The sequence below is a fragment of the Tympanuchus pallidicinctus genome, unplaced genomic scaffold, assembly GCF_026119805.1.
Source record: "Tympanuchus pallidicinctus isolate F22 unplaced genomic scaffold, pur_lepc_1.0 scaffold3, whole genome shotgun sequence".
NCBI classification, from domain to species: Eukaryota; Metazoa; Chordata; class Aves; order Galliformes; family Phasianidae; genus Tympanuchus; species Tympanuchus pallidicinctus.
In genome coordinates this window covers 22,394,646-22,402,108 of record NW_026294747.1, presented here as the reverse complement: position 1 = coordinate 22,402,108, position 7,463 = coordinate 22,394,646, and the positions used below count along the sequence as shown (strand labels likewise).

Genomic DNA, 7,463 nt, shown 5'->3' with positions numbered 1-7,463 from the left:
TGGCAGGGGGGTTGGACTCGATGATCTCTGGAGGTCCCTTCCAACCCCTACAATTCTGTGATTCTGTGATTTTTATTCCACGTGCTTCACTCTACTTTTTATATAAACCAGCTCAACAGAATTGAAATACAGGTCCAAGCTGATAGCTGCTCACCTGATGCTCACAGGGAGTGAGAGGGGGAGCAGTGAGCAGAGCTGGGAGGCCAGACCAGCCTTGGATGGACGAGAGGACAGCTGGGCCCTCCTGAAGGGTCTGATGACGAACAAGGTTGCCAGCAGCCAGAAGTGAGGCAGCAGTGAAGTTGCTGCCTGGTGACAGGCACTTGCTTTGAAGCTGCAGCCTGAGCTGCTGCCATCTCATTTTTTATTAATTTGAAGAGAAAAGCTGCATGCAAACGCCGATTTTGAAGTTGCAGCCAATAATGTTGATGGCACTGGAGAAAATAGATTTTGCTTGGCTTTAGCTTCGCCATCCCTCTCCAGTATCCTGGAAGCAAAGTCTTTTGAGTGCATTTTTTTTAATGTGCAAACGAGTACAGGGTTAATTTCTAGTTTTATAACCGCTTCTTAAATGGGAGCTGTAAGCCTGGGGTAAGTGGGTACGTGGAGATAAATCAGTGGTGCTTTAGTATTTGCAGAGTGCTGCCCACTGCTCCAAGTCTCTAGAGTTGCTCATTGGGTGCTGGAGAAGCTGGGGCGCTTGAAATGCCTCCTGCAGGGGTGCTGGGGGGCAGCCCTGTGCTTGGATGGGTGACACAGCCGAGCTTGTGTAGACTGTGCACGTGGGGGGTGGGGCAGGAGGAAAATCTCAGTTCCTCTGCCAGGTGAGAGCACAGCTACGGGACACCGAAGCCAGGGTTGTGGGTTTTTTAACCAATTTTTTGTTTGTTTTAAACCACTGGAATATCGGTGGTAGTTTTGGTTGGTATAAAGTTCAGAACGCTAAACCTCGAGCTCGTCCCAGCACGGCTCCCTCCCAAACCAAGGCCCAGCAGGAAGCAGCTCTCACATTTCACTCCTTGCTGGGGCAATTCCTAACGCCTGCCACTCACGCTGGCCTCGTTTGCACGGAGCCAGGCCTCGCTCTGACGCCGCACCTCAGGGCGGCCGCACGCCGCGCTCCGACGCTTCGTCCCGCGCGAGCGCGCGGCGCCCACGGCCGGGAGGTACCTGCCTACCCCCCGCCGCCGGTGCGAGTGGTTCGTTCCGCCCCTCCCTCTCTCCCTCCCTGCGGCCGGCGGTGGCGCGTTCCGCTCCCGGCGCTCGATGCGGAACTGCCCGAGCGGCGCAGAGCGGCTGGGGGCGGCGGCGGGGCAGGTGAGCGGGCTGTGGAGCGTCGGGACCTGCGGGCGCGAAGACGGGCCGGGCGCCTCCTCGGGTGATTCGCTTCGGCTGTCCCCCGGCAGGCCGGGCGTCGCGGTGATGCTCGGCGGGCGGCGAGCCCTGCCGCGGGGCGGGACCCGGGTGCCGGCTGTGGCTGCGCGAGGAGGGGGCGCGGCCGCCGGTGGCTGTGAGGGGTCGGCGCGCGGGCGGCAGCTGTGGGCCGCGGGCTGCGCTCTGTGGGGCGGTCGGGACGGGGAGGGGAGGGGGGTCCGGAGCGGAGGGGTGAGCGAGGAGTGCCCTGCTGCGGCGTGACTCGAACGGCTCTTTCGCTCGTCGGTTTGCAAACGGCGGAGCCTCCCGTTTCCCGAGACAATAGAGTGGGAAATCCACGTTATGTTAGGTAATCTCTTAAGAAGTAACGTGTAAATCGAGAGCGTTCTCCTCTTGGAAATGGCCGTCACCGCTTTGCCGTGTCGTGTTGTCAGACAGAAGGGAGAGGAGCCCTCCGCGGCACTGTTGATGTGGAGTCACGATAACGAGGCGCTCAGGGAAATGACAGGCTTGGAAGCGAGCCGCGTCGCTCCCGGGCTTTCTTCTCCCTGTTCCCCCTGAGCGTCGCCCATCCGTCTCGCTGCTGTCGGGCACGCACGGAGCAGCGCGTGCTGCACATCGCATCCCGGGGAGGTGGGACGGAGCTGTGCGTGTCGGCGCGCTGTGCTTCCCCGCCGAGCCAGCCATTTTCTGTGCAGCCCGGCCGGCGCTTCTGCTCACCTGCGCTCCGTGTCCTTGCCGTGCTCTCTGCAGCATCGCTTATCTGCGCAGAGGCAGCTGCTCGAGCGGGAGCGAGGGGAGGGAAAGCGTGTTTCGGTGTGCTGAGGGTCACATAGCCAAAGCGATGTCATTCAAATGCAGGTCGTTTGGGAAGCGTCTCCATTTTCGGCCTTCGTGCTGGTTGAGCCTTGGGAACTATTTTGGGCAGGCACAAGAGGTGCTGGCGGTTTTCAGCACTAATGAAAATCTGCAACCCTGACACATCAGGGAGGGCATCCAAGGCAACCAGCACAGCAAAAATGCAGCTCTCGCAAGATCCCATCTTGCCATCATCTGATGGCTTGTTATGTAATTCTGAACAGATCGATCATTACTGCTATAAATTGTCCTTTTGCTTTATGCTGCTTTATAGTTGGAAAATGTGTAGCTCTCGAATCCAGTTTAATCACTTTACAATTAATTACATGCTCCTCACACATCTTATTGTGTGTGTAACAAAATGCAAAATCATCAACAAGTCTCGAACATGCTTTTTTTTTTTTAAACAATATAGTTTTGTCTTCACTAAAAATTGTTGTAGGTACTTCTCCACTATTGCAGAAAGTCAGAGCTTCTGTGCTTTTAGCAAGTTAACGTCCCGAGTTGCAAGTTTGTGTTGGCTTTCACACCATTACTTTTAAAAAGAGAAGGAAAATTGTGTCCCCACTGACAGAACCTCACCTTCATAACACACGCAACATGGCCCCTTCTGGTGGTGAGTTATGTGATGAAGTTTTTGAATGGCAGTGAACAGAAGGCTCTGTAGCAAGCTCTTCTGCTTTCAAGTTTTTATAGAAAAACAGGAGTAAATATTCTGTGAGGCCAACCTCTTCTGCAGCCTTGATCCCGTTCTGCAGTTCCTTTGCAAGGAAGCAGGCTGTGTCTGTGATGAAGTCCAGCCTAAGTTTCCTCAGAAGGATGCTGGAGAAATGCTGAGGAAATAAAGGTTCCAGAGACATTAAATAGTAAGCCTTGCCAAAGTAGCTTTTTGCTTTATTGGATGTTGGGATTGATGGCAGAATGTATTTGTGCATGCCAAGTTTTGCTTAGAACACTGTTTATATTGCCATTCTAAATTGAATTAATATTGGTTTTGATTTGATCTCACTTGGGGTTGGGGACATGCAGGCTCCTCGTTTGTAGCTCTTTCCCTCTCATCTTGCCTCATCAAATAGGTATAGGTGGGATGTGTTAGGCGATACTTCTGCAGAGGTGCTGTGTGGTCTATTTAATATCCTGTGCAATGAGTCAGTTGAAAAAACAAATATTTATGAAATAAAAAGGGTGTAAATTTGTGTCACTTGGCATTACGGATGACGTTACCTGTAGATACGTTACCATGGCTTGCTGTAGTGCTTTTACGAGGGGGGTAGTGCCACCTGCCCACAGGATGGAAAGTGATACTTCTCTGTAGGTATGGAGCTGAATGTTTCACTTACTTTCCACTATACATATGTTACAGCCTGGAGTAATTCCTAGCCGTGTCCTCTGCCTTACTGGTGTGACATTTAGGATACGTTACATTTAGGATGCATTGCATTTCTGAGCAGCCTGTTTGCTGGAAAGCCTTTGACATCGTTACTCAACACAAAGGCAGAAAATGCAGAATGAGTGGGGGTTTGCAGAGGTGAGGAAAGGTTATAGAAACAGGAGGAACTCTTAATATGTAAGAAAGCATTTGAAAGCTAGAATCAAATCTTAATGTGTAAGATTAACTTCCACAGTTAAGCAGTCTCCATCTTTCTCAAAGTGTAAGTTCTCATGAAGGAAAAGCATTGTTGGTGACCTAACAAGAAGTGAAATAAAAATAAGCAGCACAAGGCTTCAGTCGGAAGAGAATGTTCTTAGTGGAATAATCTGGTAATGTGTGGAATAATTGTGGTGTTTGTTTGATCACAGAAGGGTTTGCAGCTTTTCCTTCAGTGCCTTAAGAGCTATGAAGAGGTGTGTGGTGGTGACCTTCTGTGTGCTCTCTGTAACTGAGCCTCTGTAATTCTGCTATTCTTTGCTCTGTTGGCTGAGAGAGAAAATAATTTGGGAGATAGGAGGTTCTCTGTCACTTGGGGCCTTTAAATCTGTTGTGAGCATGTGAAAATTACTCTTGATAATCAAGAAATGTGCTCCGGGTTTGTTTCTTGGAGCTGGACTAGTTGACTAAAACTACGTCCCCTGCAAGTAGGAGGGCTCGTGCTGCTGTGAGCTCTGGTGTTTCCTCACAGCTAGGGCTCCCAAACTGGGGGCTGTGCCTTTTGAGGCCAGAACCCACAGAGTTGTGAGGTATTGTGTTAATTGCTGCTACGTTTCCTTTTCTCATCTGCTAGCAGCACCGTTGCAGTGATGTAAGAGTAAGAAGAGCCGCTTGCATGCACCCAGAGTTCCTGTTCTGAGGCAGTTCTCTTGCTGTGTTCTTAGGGACTGCATTCAAGTGAGAGACTGGTGCTTTTCTAGGCCAATGTAAGGAAAAGATGCATCAGTGTGGCAGCAAGGAACAAAGGTTTATGGTTTTCTTTTCTTTCACAGCCTTCAGTGTTCACAGCTGGGGCAGTCCTCAAAAAAGAACCAGTCATCACCTTGCCTTGGGTCAGTCCTGTGATGGTTGTTGTGATTTCTGTTTTCTGTGTTGTTTATGACCTAATTTCTGAATACTTTCTCTAAATTGTATTTGGGATTTCAATCTTGTTTTTTTTTTTTTTTTAACACATGGGGCAGAGATATTCAGATTGTTGGGAATGCATCTGATGCTCTTCAGAACTGAGTGTTGTCTGATGAGCAGAACAGCCTTTTTTCATAAACTATGCCTTTTCTTTGTCATATCTGTGAGTTCAGCAGCAGTGTTGCACAGCATTGCAAGCCCTTTATCATTTTTGTCACTGTCTTTGTTGCATTTACTTCTGTTTTCATGCTAACTGAATTTCCCACTGCCGGTATCAAATGGTTGTCCTTCACCTTACGTGTAACTTTGACATCTGCTTGCCAGGGTTGGTTCGACTTGCTCCAGAGAGGTTCCTGTGGGGGTGGGATGGAAAGTTTTGCCTCTTTTGCCTCGTTGTCTCATCAGGTAGTGGGAGTGCTTTTGGTGATGAAGACCTTGCGTTTCATCAGAATTACTTCACGCAAGGACACAGCAACTCTGCTGCAGTGTCTGTATCAGTTTCCTCTTGGTAGTGGTTAAACCGTGCTTGGGGCATTCGTGTTCTTCTCACAGACCATCTTGTTTCTCCCTTCTGTCTCATAAGATGGACCCAGCAGACATGGTGCTTCCCTTTCCTCTGGCGGGGTGACTCTGGGAGACCCCCTCAGCTTCTTCTGTCCTTCGCTGGCCATGAGGGGTGTTGGAGGCCGTTCTGTCTCTTCTGGGCTTGGATCTCGCTTTGCTCGTGTTTACGTGTGGGTGAGTGTAAGATGACAGCCCACCTAGCACAGCTCTGCAGAGAGTAGGCTTTGCTCTTGGCTCTGCTTGCGGCTTTGACCAGCTGGTACTATCATTTGTCACAACAACTAGTAGTAGCATCAGGCTGGGAGTAGGAATTTCAGCTCTTGCACAGTGTTTATGAAAAGAAGAGGAAGGCGTGTAGACAGAAGGAGTAATTAAGGTGGGTGGCATGTGGAGGGAGAGTGAGGTAAGGCAGAAGTGATGGGATCTTGTGGGTGCCAGTGCCGAGGCTGAGAACAGCTGAAGAACTTATTTCAAAGACTCGTGTTTATTTGCTCATTCTCAGTATTTCAGTGTTTCTATGCTGGCTGAATTTGCCCCGTTTCAGCCCCATAATCAGTCTTTATTGTAGGAACCCCATGGTGTGTGCCAGTTGTCCCGCTGTGGCCCACAATCAGGTAAGAAGTGAATCCCTGTGCCTGGCGGGGGCAGTGCCACCACAGAGGTCCTCTGCTCAGGGAGTCGTGGCACAGCTTGAAGCCTGCGTGTGGACAGAAGCTGCTGGTTGCTGCCTGCTGGCCGTGTGTCTGCCCCACATCTCTTCCTCTCTCACAGAAGGCCCTTCTCTGAGCTCCCACAACTGGGAGGAGATGGGCAAGAGCAAAGACACTGAATAATTTAGGAGCTGTGCTTGCATCCAGCAGTTCTCACAATTTAAATACCATGTGCTGTGCTCTGTTGTCATGTTATTAATTCTTAATAAGGCTATGCATTTGCATTGTTGGGCTTCTGGAAGAAGCTGCTGGTGGTCATGATGTGGGTGCTCTGGCTCACTTGTCCTGTGCCAAGCTGATGTAAGTGCCTGGGCTGTCTCTGCAGCGGCTGAGGAGGTTTCTCAGCTCAGAACTCAAGTTGGAAGCTGTTCCAGTTTGGAAAAGAGCATAATCCCATAGTGGCTGCAGAAGGTGAAACTAATTTAGTTCAAGGGCTTTCTGTAGGTTTTGATTGGTTGTTGTATTTTTTCTCTCTGCAGAGTGTACAAGCAGATGCTAGTGGAGATCTGAGGAACAATAAAGAGCTGATGAGGTAGAAATAAATGATGTGGCTTTTGTGTTTTGTTATGGCGGTATCGTGCAAGAGTGGGGGAAATGGGCAGATTTGGAAGAAGCAGAAGGCAGAGAGCCAAAGCACTTTTGTTGCTGTTCTGTACTGCGAATCTCCAGAGATTAATGGTACCTAAAAGATGAATTTAAGTGTGAGCCGTGTGCTCAAGAGGACTGGCTGGGTTGGCAGAGGGCCCTTTTTGCCAATATTCCTGTTCCCTGAGATCTGCGAGAGGGAAGGAGAGTAGGGGCTGCAGCCTGAACCAAAGGGCTGCCAGTGAAGGTGGGGCTGAGGCTGCAATCTGTTGTTGTTTTTTTTGTTAATGACAAGTAATGTAGAAGTGTGTGCTTCTGCATTTCTCCAGCATGAGTTTATTGGTGGCTTTCCCCGGGAGTGCACTAGAATAAAATGGATAACAGTATTCGCATATCATTCTTCCTCACCCTCTTGTCCCTGGAGACCAATTCAAGAGCTCTTGTTTGTTCTTGTTTCTTCTTTTTGGAAACAATTAGCAGATGAATGTCTGGGCCATGCAGTTCACAGACACCTGCTGCTGGATGCAGCCATGCCTATGGGACAAGGGCTGCTACGTGCTTTCTGCCATCTGCAAGTTACCTCTAGGATCGCACATTTCTGCTGGCACACTTTTTGTGCTGCAGTGGGGAACCAGCAGCAGCAGCTGCCTGCAGGAGCACTGTGTGTACCTCAGGCACAGGATCTCATCGGCTGTAGAGGGTCCTTGCTTTCAGTGACCAATAGCAGCTTCTGATCCGCGTAGCATTTGTGCACACAGAAAACCTTGCTGGCGGGGAGGCTCTTAGTGCATTGTGGACACAGTGGTGCCACTGGGGTC

General features: G+C 50.0%; 1 protein-coding gene across 30 annotated transcripts in view; it reads left to right on the top strand.

Moving 5' to 3' along the window:
* Positions 1-1,186: 1,186 nt before the first annotated feature.
* The window catches only part of MADD (MAP kinase activating death domain), a 69,823-nt gene continuing 63,546 nt past the window's right edge, over positions 1,187-7,463 (top strand). For 16 of the 30 annotated variants that reach the window (XR_008209326.1, XM_052694831.1, XM_052694830.1 and 13 more), the window contains exon 1: positions 1,187-1,317. The gene's annotated coding sequence lies outside the window, so the exon portion shown is untranslated. The remainder of the gene's footprint in view (positions 1,318-7,463) is intronic. The other 14 variants (XM_052694851.1, XM_052694846.1, XM_052694844.1 and 11 more) reach the window with 1 other exon arrangement.